A 10,985-nucleotide genomic window follows, 5' to 3' on the forward strand; every position below is an offset into this window, starting at 1 on the left:
CTCAGATCCTCCTGACTTAAAGACTGGTGCTCTATCCACTGTGCCACCTAACTGCCCCCTCCCTGGTTAATTTTTAAAAAGAAAGAAGAAAACCAAATTACCAATATCAAAAATTTAAAGGTTGAATGCATTACCAATGAAGATTAAATTAAAGCAGCTATTAGAAGTTATTTTACCAAATTACATGCCAATAAAACTCACTAAGTGAAATAGATGAATACTTATATAAATATAACCTGCCCAGATTAATAGAGGAAATAGAATATTTAAGTCACTTCATCTTAGAACTAGAAATTAAACAAGCCATTGATGAGATCCCTAAGAAAAAATCCCCAGGACCAGATAGTTTTATAAGTGAATTCTACCCAGCATTTAAGGAACAATTAATCCCAACATTATATAACCTGTTTGAAAAAAAATCAGTAAAAGAGTCCTATCAAAATCAACTTATGAAATAAATATGGTTTTCACACCTAAATCAGTGAGAGAAAAAAGTAGAGAAAGAAAACTATAGGCTTTGTAAATGCTGCTACTGGGAGTCCTTGTCTTGGTTCTTCCTGCTGGACACTGACCCCTGATCCCTGCTGCCTCTTCCTGCACCATTGTGCCCAGGCATCTGTGACCACAGTCAACCCCAACATGTATTTTGACATCACTGTTGATAACAGCTCCTAGGTCAGATTACTTTCAAGCTCTTTGCAGATAAAGTTTCAAAGATAGCAGAAAACTTCCACATTCTGAGCACTGGAGAGAAGGAATTTGGTTACAAGGGATCGTGCTTCCACAGAATCATTCCTGGTTTTATGTTCCAAGGTGACTTCACGTGCCATAATGGCACTGATATAAGTCCAATTATGGGAAGAAATCTGCTGATGAGAACTTCTTGAAGCATACTTATCCTGGGATCTTGTCCATGGCAAATGCTGGACCCAACACAAATGGCTCCTAGTTTTTAATCTGTAATGCTAAAACTGATTGGTTGGATAGCAACCTTGCAATCTTTGGCTAAGTGAAAGAAGGCATGAACATTGTGGAAACCATGGAGCATTTTGGTTCTCAGGATGACAAGATCGGCAAGAAGATCACCATGGGTTTTTTTATTTGTTTGTTTGTTTTGTTTTGTTTTTTGTCTTAACCATAAAACCATTCCTCTGTAGCTAGACAGAGTACCCCTGAACCCTATATGCTCTTATACCCTGTAATCCTTGTGCTGCAATTCTCTTTGGATTTCATTTCCCTTTTTTCCTTGCACAAGTCTGAGCTAGACAGCAGAGTTAAGTTTATGATTATGAAATGAAAATAATCTACAAAAAAAAGGAAGACTTTACCCCAATAATTTCCCCAATGAATATTGATGCAAAACTTTTAAACAAAATGCTAGCAAGGAATTACAGCAGTATATCACAAAAATCATACCCCATTACCAAGTGGGATTTATAACAGATATGCACGGCTAGTTCAATATTAGGAAAACTATAAGCATAATTGAATAGACCAATCACATGAATGATCAATAAATACAGAATTTTTTTTTTGCAAAATGCAACACTAATTCCTATTAAAAATATAAACAGTAGGAATAAATATAGCCTTTCTAAAAATAAGTATTATTTATCTAAAACCAAGAGAAGGCCTTTGCCGTAAAGGAGATAACCTAGAAGCCTTCCAAAAAAGATGGTGTAAAGCAAGGATGTCCATTATTACCATTATTATTCAATATGTATTAGAAATGCTAACTATAATAATAGACAAGAAAAAGAAAATGAAGATATAAAAATAGGCAATGATGAAACAAAAGTATGACTCTTTGCAAATGGTACAATTGTATGCTTAGAGTTACAGGACCCTAGAGAATCAACTAAAAACAATAATTGAAGCAATTTTGAAACAATTGTTGAAAAAAAAATTTAGCAAACTTGCAAGTTATAAAATAAACCCACATAAATCATTAGTATTTTTCTACATTACCATCAAGACCCAGAAAATAGAAATAAAAAATAGAAAAGAAATTTAGTTTAAATTAACTTCAGACAATATGAAATGTTTAGCAATCTACATACCAAGACAAACATAAATACAATTACAAAGTACTTTTCACACAAATAAAGACAGATCTAAACAACTGGAAAACTATTAAATGCTCATCGGTAGCTTGAGCCAATATAATAAAAATTGCAATTCTAATTGAATTAATTTACTTATGCAGTGCCATACCAAATTACCAAAACTTATTTCACAGAGCTAGAAAAAATAATAACAAATTCATCTGAAGGAACAAAATGTCAAGAATATAAAAAGAATTGGTACAAAAAATCTGAAGGAAGGAGGCTTATAGCAATACCAGATTTCAAATCATATTACAAAGTGATAATCATCAAAACCATCTGGTACTGGCTAAGAAATAGAGTGTAGGATGAGTGGGATAGATAAAATACACAATGGATATTAGTAACTGACCATAGTCATCTAGTGTTTGATAAAGCCAAAGAGCTAAACTCTGGGAGCAAAAATTTACCATTTGGTGAAAATTGCTGCGAAAACTGGAAAGCAATTGGCAGAAACCAGACATAGAAAAAAACTCACATGATAAAGCACAGTGAAGTCAAAATGGGGAAATGATTTAAACCTAGGGGGTGATATCATAAGTAAATTGGTGGAGCACAGAAAAAATGTACCTATCAGATCTATGAATAATGGAAGAGCTTATTGCCAAATAAGAGATAAAAAGGATCAAAGGAAATGAAATAGATAAGTTTGATTACATGAAATTTAAAAAAAAAAGCACAATAAACACAGCTAAAATTACAAGCAATGCAGAATCTGACAAAATTTTTGTAGAAAATTTCTCCAAAAAACTCCTTATTTCTCAAATATATAGGGAACTGAACCAAACATATAAAATAAGAGCTATTCCTCAGTTGATAAATGGTCAAAGGATATGAAGCGTTTTCAGAAGAAGAAATCAAAGCTATTAATAGTCACCTGAAAAAATGCTCTATTGATTAAAGACATGCACATTAAGATGACTCACATCTGTTAGTTTGAGTAATATGATAGAAACAGAAAAGGATAAATGCTAAAATATATGTGGGAAAATAGGTCCAGTACTGCACAGCTGGTGTAGCTGAAAACTGGTCCAATCGTTCTGGAGAACAATTTGGAACTATGCCCAATGGGCTATAAAACTTTGACCTAGCAATACCACTACTAAGTCTGTATTCCAAAATTAGCAAAGTGAAGGAAAAAGGACTCATGTGTACAATAGCATCACAACAAAAAAAATACTATCCATCTCCAGAGAGAGAACCTATGGCATCTCAATACAGACTGAAGCATGCTATCTATCTATCTATCCATCATCTAGCTATCTATGTATTTTTTATCTTTCTTTCTCTGTTTATTTCTTCCTTCTTTCCTTTCTTCCTTTCTTCCTTCTCTTTCTTTTTTTCTCTCTTGAGTTTTCTTCTACAAAGATGACTAACACGGAAATATGTTTTACATGATTGAACATATATAACCTATATCAGATTGCTTACCATCTCAGGAAGGGGGGAGGAAAGGAAAGGAAAGATAGAATTTGGGGTTCAAAACTTTAAAAAAAATAATGTTTAATGTTGGTTTTATGTGTTATTGAAGAAAATAAAATATTATTTTAAAAAAGTAATCATATAAATTTTTAAAAGCTCTTTAAAAAAAGAAATACATGTTTTGGTCATACAACCAACTAAATATCTGCCAACATAATGTAGTACTGTTGATATTGGTAGAAAGACATATGGGTAAAACTGTGGATTTGTACAAAGAACAGTACTTAAAGCCAAGCACAGACCTAAATGCTAAAGGAAGTTTTAGAGATTTCTTTTATCTTTAAATTGATCATATTAATATGATTTAGCATTAATGTGAAACCAAAAAATGTTCTGGCTATGGCTAACCTTATTAGTGATGGTGGTAGTAGTAGTGGTAGTAATAGTAGTAGTAGTGGTAGTAGTGGTAGTGGTGGTAGAAGTAGTAGTAGTAGTAGTGGTGGTGGTGGGGTGGTGGTTGTAAAGGAAACTGGGAAATTCTAAGATGCAGAGGTGAGAAGGAATTCTAAAATCATTTTGGATTGCCTGGGATCATTGTATTTTTGAGAATAGCTGAGTCACTCATTTTTGTTCATCATATAATATTGTTGTTACTGTGTATAATGTTCTGGTTCTGTTCACTTCACTCTATATCAGTTCATGTAAGCCTTCCCAGGTTTTTCTGACCTGCTTATCCTGCTCATCATTTCTTATAGCATAATAATTTACCCAAAACATATTTCTTAATAGTCATTCCTGTATTGATGGACCTCTCCATCCTTGGCACAGGGCTTGGCTAGATTGCTTGGCCCAGGGTCAAGATAGATCTGAGTTCAAATATGTTACACTAGCTGTGTAATCCTGAACAAGTCACTTAATCTCTGTTTGCCTCAATTCCCTGATATTTAATATGGAGATTATAATAGCATCTATCTCCCTAGGTTGTTCTAAGGATTAAATATGATGAAATTATACAGTGCTTAGTACAGTGCCTGGTATATAAATGTGAGCAATCATTACTAAATTCGGAAAACAGCGTACATCCCAAATTATAGATATGACATGTCTGAGTCTTCATCCATAAGAAAAACTTTTGAGAGCATAGAGCCACCTCTAAACCTTGGTGCAGTATCTTGGAGTCACCTTTATTTATGCCATGGTGTAGTATCAAACAAGACTAGGAGGACTGCAGTGGATGAGATCTTTGGTGAATCTTTTCAATCTGTTAAATTAGGAATTTATGAGTAACATTTAATAGAAAGAATGGGGAGATTAATAACCCTTTAACTAGGGTACTGGTGAATATCCCAGCTACTCCTTACAAAACAATATTTGAATTGATAAAAACTCTCCAATGAATTGTTTGATGCCATGTCAAGACTTCTGACTTAAAGGCATCTCCAGCTGCTCATAAAGCAAAGAATAAAAGCAGCAGTTAAAGAATTGTAATGACTTCTATTGAAGCACTCACCATGTGGAAACTCAGAGGGAAACACACACACACACACACACAAACACAAACACACATACACAAATACACATATGTGCATATGTACAACAAAAAAGAAACCAGGGAAGTCAAACTGCCAGGAAGCTAAAGGTTCCAATAAGAGTGCCTACCCACTGCCAACTTGGAGGGTGATTTTAATCCAAATATTAAATGGAGGTAATTATAGACCACTAATTTGTGTTTTGTTTTCCTTTCTTCAATAAAAATGGAACATTTTAAGACAGTGTGATCAGACTATTGTGAATGACTTTGACAGCTGAGGTTACATAAACCCCATTACATATAATCATCATAATAATACCAAGCCAGCCAGGCAATAGTGGAGGAGGGAGCAATATCCCAGGAGAGAGGTGGGAAATATCTAAATTGGCAAGTGGTAGGTCCATCTTAGAAGTAATATTATAAAGCCCAGGGGAGAGGTTTTGACAAATGGTGCCAGAAGGCTAACTGAGCTTAGCACTTTCTGGTCACAAAGGGAAACTAGAGGATAATCAGTGGAAAGGCATGGAAAGGTTGCTCATTCATACTCTCAACAAAATCAGGAGACTGGGGAGATGGGAGAACTTCTCACTGAAACCAAAAATCAAGAAATATCAAAAGTCACCCTACATGGCATGAGTAGCAATAGTAAATTCTATTTGTTTATAGGACTATTTAGTGCTCTCATAATACTGTGATATAGATTAAATTTGTTTTTTTTCTCATTTTGAAGATGAGGAAACTAAGGATCAAAGAGGTATTTATTATTCTTAATAATATCTCACACTTTTATGGGGCTTTGAAATCCACAGTTTTGTTCCCAACAACTTTATGAAATGAGTGAGACAAGTATTATCTAACTCTCCAGCCCCAAATCACTGCCCTATAGGAAGAAATCCTAAAAGTGAGTTCAGCTATGCCTACATTTCTGACAGTATGCACTAGACAAAAGGTGATCTCACAGCTCTTGTTATTATATGTTCCACAGTATTCACTAGGTCATTATAAACAAGGTAGAGGAGCGGGCATCCTAACCTTTACCCTCAACCTACCCCTATGCCCGCAACACAATTGCTGGTGTAACCATTCAAGAGAAGTAACTTCATGGCCAAACCTAAAGTCAGTCATTTAATAAGTGCTTACTATTTGCCAGACCCTGTGTTAAGTGCCAGGGATACAAAGACAAGCAAAGCTAATACCAGCCCTCAACAAGTTCACAAATTAGTGGAGGACACAATATGCAACCAATTCTGCACATAAAAAATGTGCAACGTAAATTGGAAATCTCACATGGAAGGCACTAACATTAAGGTATTGAAGTCTAATAGCCCCCAAATTCATTATCCCTCAGTCTTGCTCTCCAGTCACATACCTCAATTCTCACCCTCAAACACTTTCTTTGTTATAATATCATCTCCCAAAAAACACCAAAACCATACATAATGGGTTTCACAATAAACTGCCATTGTTCCCTCATTGCCACACACTCACAGCCATCATGTTATTGTCAATTCCATTTTTTGTAATATTGCTTAGTTCCTGCAATGTACAGTTAAGACAAGTCAACAGGTATTTATTGATTGGTCATGATGGGTCAGACACTAAGGTACATTCTGGGAATATAAATTCAAAAATAGTCCTTGCTCTCAAGGAGCTCACAATCTAATACAGGAAACAATGAAAAGGACTATGTGCAAATTAGATGTAAAAAAAAGAATATGGAGAAAATCACAGATGGAAATTACAAGTATTATGGGGTACTAGGAAAATCTTTTTTACAGAAGATGACATTTTAGATGAGATTTGAACAAAGCCACGAGCTAGAGTTTGGTGGAGAGCATTCCAGTCATAAGGGACAGCCAGTAAAAAATGTATTATGTCACAAGATGGAGTGTCTTCTGCAAGGAATGGTAAGAGTAGTGTCACTGAATCATAGAGTATATGGAAGGGAGTTATATGTAAGAAGACTAGAAAGGTAGAAGGTGAGTGGAGGTTAAAAAGTACTTTAAAGAAGATTTTTCATTTGATCCTGGAGGAAACGACAAGCTCCTACAATTTATTGAATGGAAGGGAGGAGGGGGTAACATGGTCAGATCTGTGCTTTAGAAAAATCATTTTGATAGTTAGGACTTTCTCAAGGAGGAATTTCCCTCTGCAAGTGAAGATCTGTAATTCTTCTGCAATTACAGTCGAAGAGAATTAATTTCTTGGGGGAACTATCAGCTCTTGCCTACCATCACCAGCCAATAATGGTAGAGGCAGAATTTGAACTGAGATCAACCTGACACTGAAGATGGCTTTCTGTCCACTACATAATATTACCTTTCTTGGAGGAAGAAATTTACAATGTTGAAAGAGCCTATGTAGAAATAGGAACAAGGTTATTATGCTTAGCAAAAGCATGAATTATAATCAAGTTATAATTATGGTTTCTCCAGCAGTTCTGCTTCTTAGCTATAGGAGAAGAATGTAGTGCTTTTATTTCATACATAAGCAAAAATACAGCAATTTCTAGTGGCACGGAAGTTTAGATATATTCTTTTCTTTCTCTTCTTTAATAAAACAAAGGTAATACTTTTAACAGACATGAGCAGTCATTTTCCAGCCCCTTACTTTCTTCTACCAATGTCCATCTCTCCATAGCTTATGTTCATCTAGAGAAATGACTTCCCAGCTAAAATCGGACTTTTTACAGTAACCCTTTCCCAAGCACCCTTAATGCTAGTATATTCATTTTTTTATTATCTCCTATATAACATGCCTATAGCTTGTCTGTCCATATTTGCTTTTATGTTGTCTCTCCGATTAGACCATGACCTCTTTGAAAGCTGAAACTGTCATCTGCTTTTCTTTGGATTCACAATATTAAATTATTCTTGGAATATAATAATTGCTAAATAAATGTGTACTGACTGACTCTGGGACTATGGATTCAAATCATCTGGCCTAGGTGAAGTGATATTTGAAAAACCATGGAGAAGGGAAGAAGTAGGTGCTGTGGGACAAGAGAACTGTAAATTTTGTTCAGATTGAAAAATAAAAGGAAAAGCATAGAATTTGTATACTATTAAAAGTAGATATAACCTCAGAGATCATTTAATTTGTCCCTCTCATTTTACACATTGAGAATGTGAAACACAGAAAAGTTAAATAACTTGCCTACAAATATTTTTATAAATATGTCTCCTTCCTCTTTCTCAGATTTCTTTGAGCTATAAGTTGAGAGGTGGCACAACTGGATCAATTGTATAGGCAGTTTGGTAACTTTCCAGGTATAGTTCAAAAGTACTTTACAGAAAGGTTGGAATAATTCACATCTCTAACAACAGTGCAATAGTGAACATGTTTATTCACAGTTCCTCCAACATTCATCATTTTCCTCTTTGGTCACCTTTTATCTTTTTTTTTTGTCTAGTGGGCATGAAGTAGAGCCTCAAAATTGTTTTGATTTTCATCTCTCTAATAATTAGCAATTTTGAGAATTTTCTATATGATTGCTGGAACTTTGGATTTTTTTCTTTGAAAATTGAAACTTCTCAATATTTATTTAGTCATTGAAGAATGAGTCTTAGTGTTGTGAATTTGAAGAAGCTCCTTATGTATCATGGAAATGAGAACTTCATCAGAACACTTACTACAAAGAACTCTCCCACCCACCTGCATTGACTTACCTATCCCTCTTCTAAATTTTACTAATTTTTTGTTCAAAAACTTTAAAAATTTTTATATAATCAAAATTATTTACTTCCTGTCTGGTTATCCTCTTTATCATTATTTTAGACATGAACTCTTCCCCTTTCCATAGCTTTGATAGGCAATTCTTTCCTCACTCTTCCAATTTACTTACAATATGATTTTTTTTTGTATACCTATCATATCCATTTTGAGATTATCTTGGAATACAGTCTGAATTGTTGATTTAAACCTAATTTCTGACAGACTGTTGTCCAGTTTTCTCAGCAGTTTTTGTAAAATAGTGAGTTCTTTCCCCAGTAACTGGAGTCGAATTAATTAAATACCAAGATACTATGTTTTTGCTTGTTTATCTATGGTGCATACCTAATCTATTCCACTCTATCACCCTCTCTTTTTTTAAACCTATTCCAAATAATTTCAGCAACTGTTGCTTTGTAAAGTCCTAAGACTTCCTTCATTCCTAGTTTTTCCATTATCCTTTAGATTCTTAACCTTTTGTTCCTCCATGTAAAGAACATTTTTTTTAAAAAAAATATATTTTTGCTAGCTCTGTAAATATTCTTTTGCATTTGATTATTAAAGTATTTTATAAGTAATTTAATTTAGGTAGTACATAATTTTGTTATATTGGTTCAGCCTATTCATGAGCAATTAATATTTCTCATTGTTTTTTATTTCAGCAAATACTGTTTTATTATTAGATTCACATAGTCCCAGAGTGATCTTGGAAGCTATAGTACCAAGATCGTTGTAGCTTCTTTCTGATTTACTTTGAATTTGAATTTCTTTCTAGCTCTACTTGTTAGGTCTGCCTGGTTTTATTATAGGAATGCTGATGATTTATGTCTAGTTATCATAAATTCTGCAACTTTGTTAAACTTATGAATTATTTGCATTAATTTTAATTGTCTTTAAGCTCTGCTATGTATACTCCAATATGTGTAGAAGTGATAATTTTGTTTTCTTTTTGCCTATGCTTACTCTTTTGATTAGTTTTCTTTGTCTTATTGCTATAGCTAGCATTTCTGCCACTCTATTGAATAATAGTGGTGATAATTGGTATCCTTTCCTTATCACTGATCTTATTTGAAAAGCTTCTAACTTTCCTATATTACATATATTGTTTGCTCTTGGATTTAGATAAGCATTATTTATTGTATTAAGGAAAGGTCCATTTGTTCCTGTGATTTCTAGTGTCCTTTAATAGAAATTAGCATTGGATTTTTGACACAAGCCTTTTCCAGTTTTCATTATTTATGGTATTAACATAATATATGGTATTATGGTATTTTTAATATTATAGTCTTCCTTATATTTAACTAATCTTGTGATCCTGATATAAACCCAACTCCCTCATGGTGTATAGTCTTTCTAATAAGATTCTTTAGCTAACTTCTAACATTTTATTTAAAAGTTTTATTTCAATGTTCATTAGAGATATTGGTCTATAATTTTCTTTCTCTGTTTTGCCTCTCTCTGGTTTAGATATTAAGATTACATTGATACCATACAAAGAAATTGGAAGGGAGCCTTCTTTTCTCATTAGTGCAAAAAATAGTTTGTGTAATACTGGAACCAATTGTTCTTTGAATGTTTGATAGAATTCATTGGTGAATCCATTTTGGTCTCTCCTTCCTGCATACTTTGGGACTTGATTTATAATTTGTTCAAATCTTTATCTAATATTGGGTTACATAAATTGTCTATTTCTTTTGTTAATGAGAATGTATTTGGATAGTTAAAAGGGAAAAAATATTGCTTTTGACACAAGGTAAAATCACCAATATTTAAACTAGACTCATCTTTTAGGAAGTTCCATTTTAATTTGACCAAGTGGGTTAAGATCTCTGGATACTATGCACAAGTGATGTGAAGTGGCAAGAGGAAAACCATGCTTTTCCTGTTGCAATATCTTCTGTATGTTTTCAGATTTAATGTCGTACAATAGAAAGAACATTAGACCAAGAAATAAAAGGTCTAAGCTAGAGCCTCATCTCTGCTACTTTCCATTCATTCCTTCACGCTTTCCTTCATTCATTCATCTAACAATTATTTAATGCCTAAGGTGTTCACAGTCCTGTGCTAATGCTACCAGGGAGACAGAAAGTTTAGATAAACTATATCTCTATCCTCACAAAACCCAATTAAATGCTACAAAACAGATAATTTAGAGGAAATAGATAAATTCTTACTAAAGATCACATACAATTCAGGGCCATTTACACAGGTTGGAG

The 10,985-nt window shown here is 33.7% G+C and overlaps 1 pseudogene; it reads left to right on the forward strand.

The window, feature by feature from the left end:
• The first annotated feature begins 639 nt into the window (after positions 1-639).
• LOC110192140 (peptidyl-prolyl cis-trans isomerase A pseudogene) lies at positions 640-1,135 on the forward strand (annotated as a pseudogene).
• Positions 1,136-10,985: the final 9,850 nt, after the last annotated feature.

The sequence above is a fragment of the Phascolarctos cinereus genome, unplaced genomic scaffold, assembly GCF_003287225.1.
Source record: "Phascolarctos cinereus isolate Bilbo 61053 unplaced genomic scaffold, phaCin_HiC Scaffold_2;HRSCAF=192, whole genome shotgun sequence".
In the NCBI taxonomy this organism is placed as follows: Eukaryota; Metazoa; Chordata; class Mammalia; order Diprotodontia; family Phascolarctidae; genus Phascolarctos; species Phascolarctos cinereus.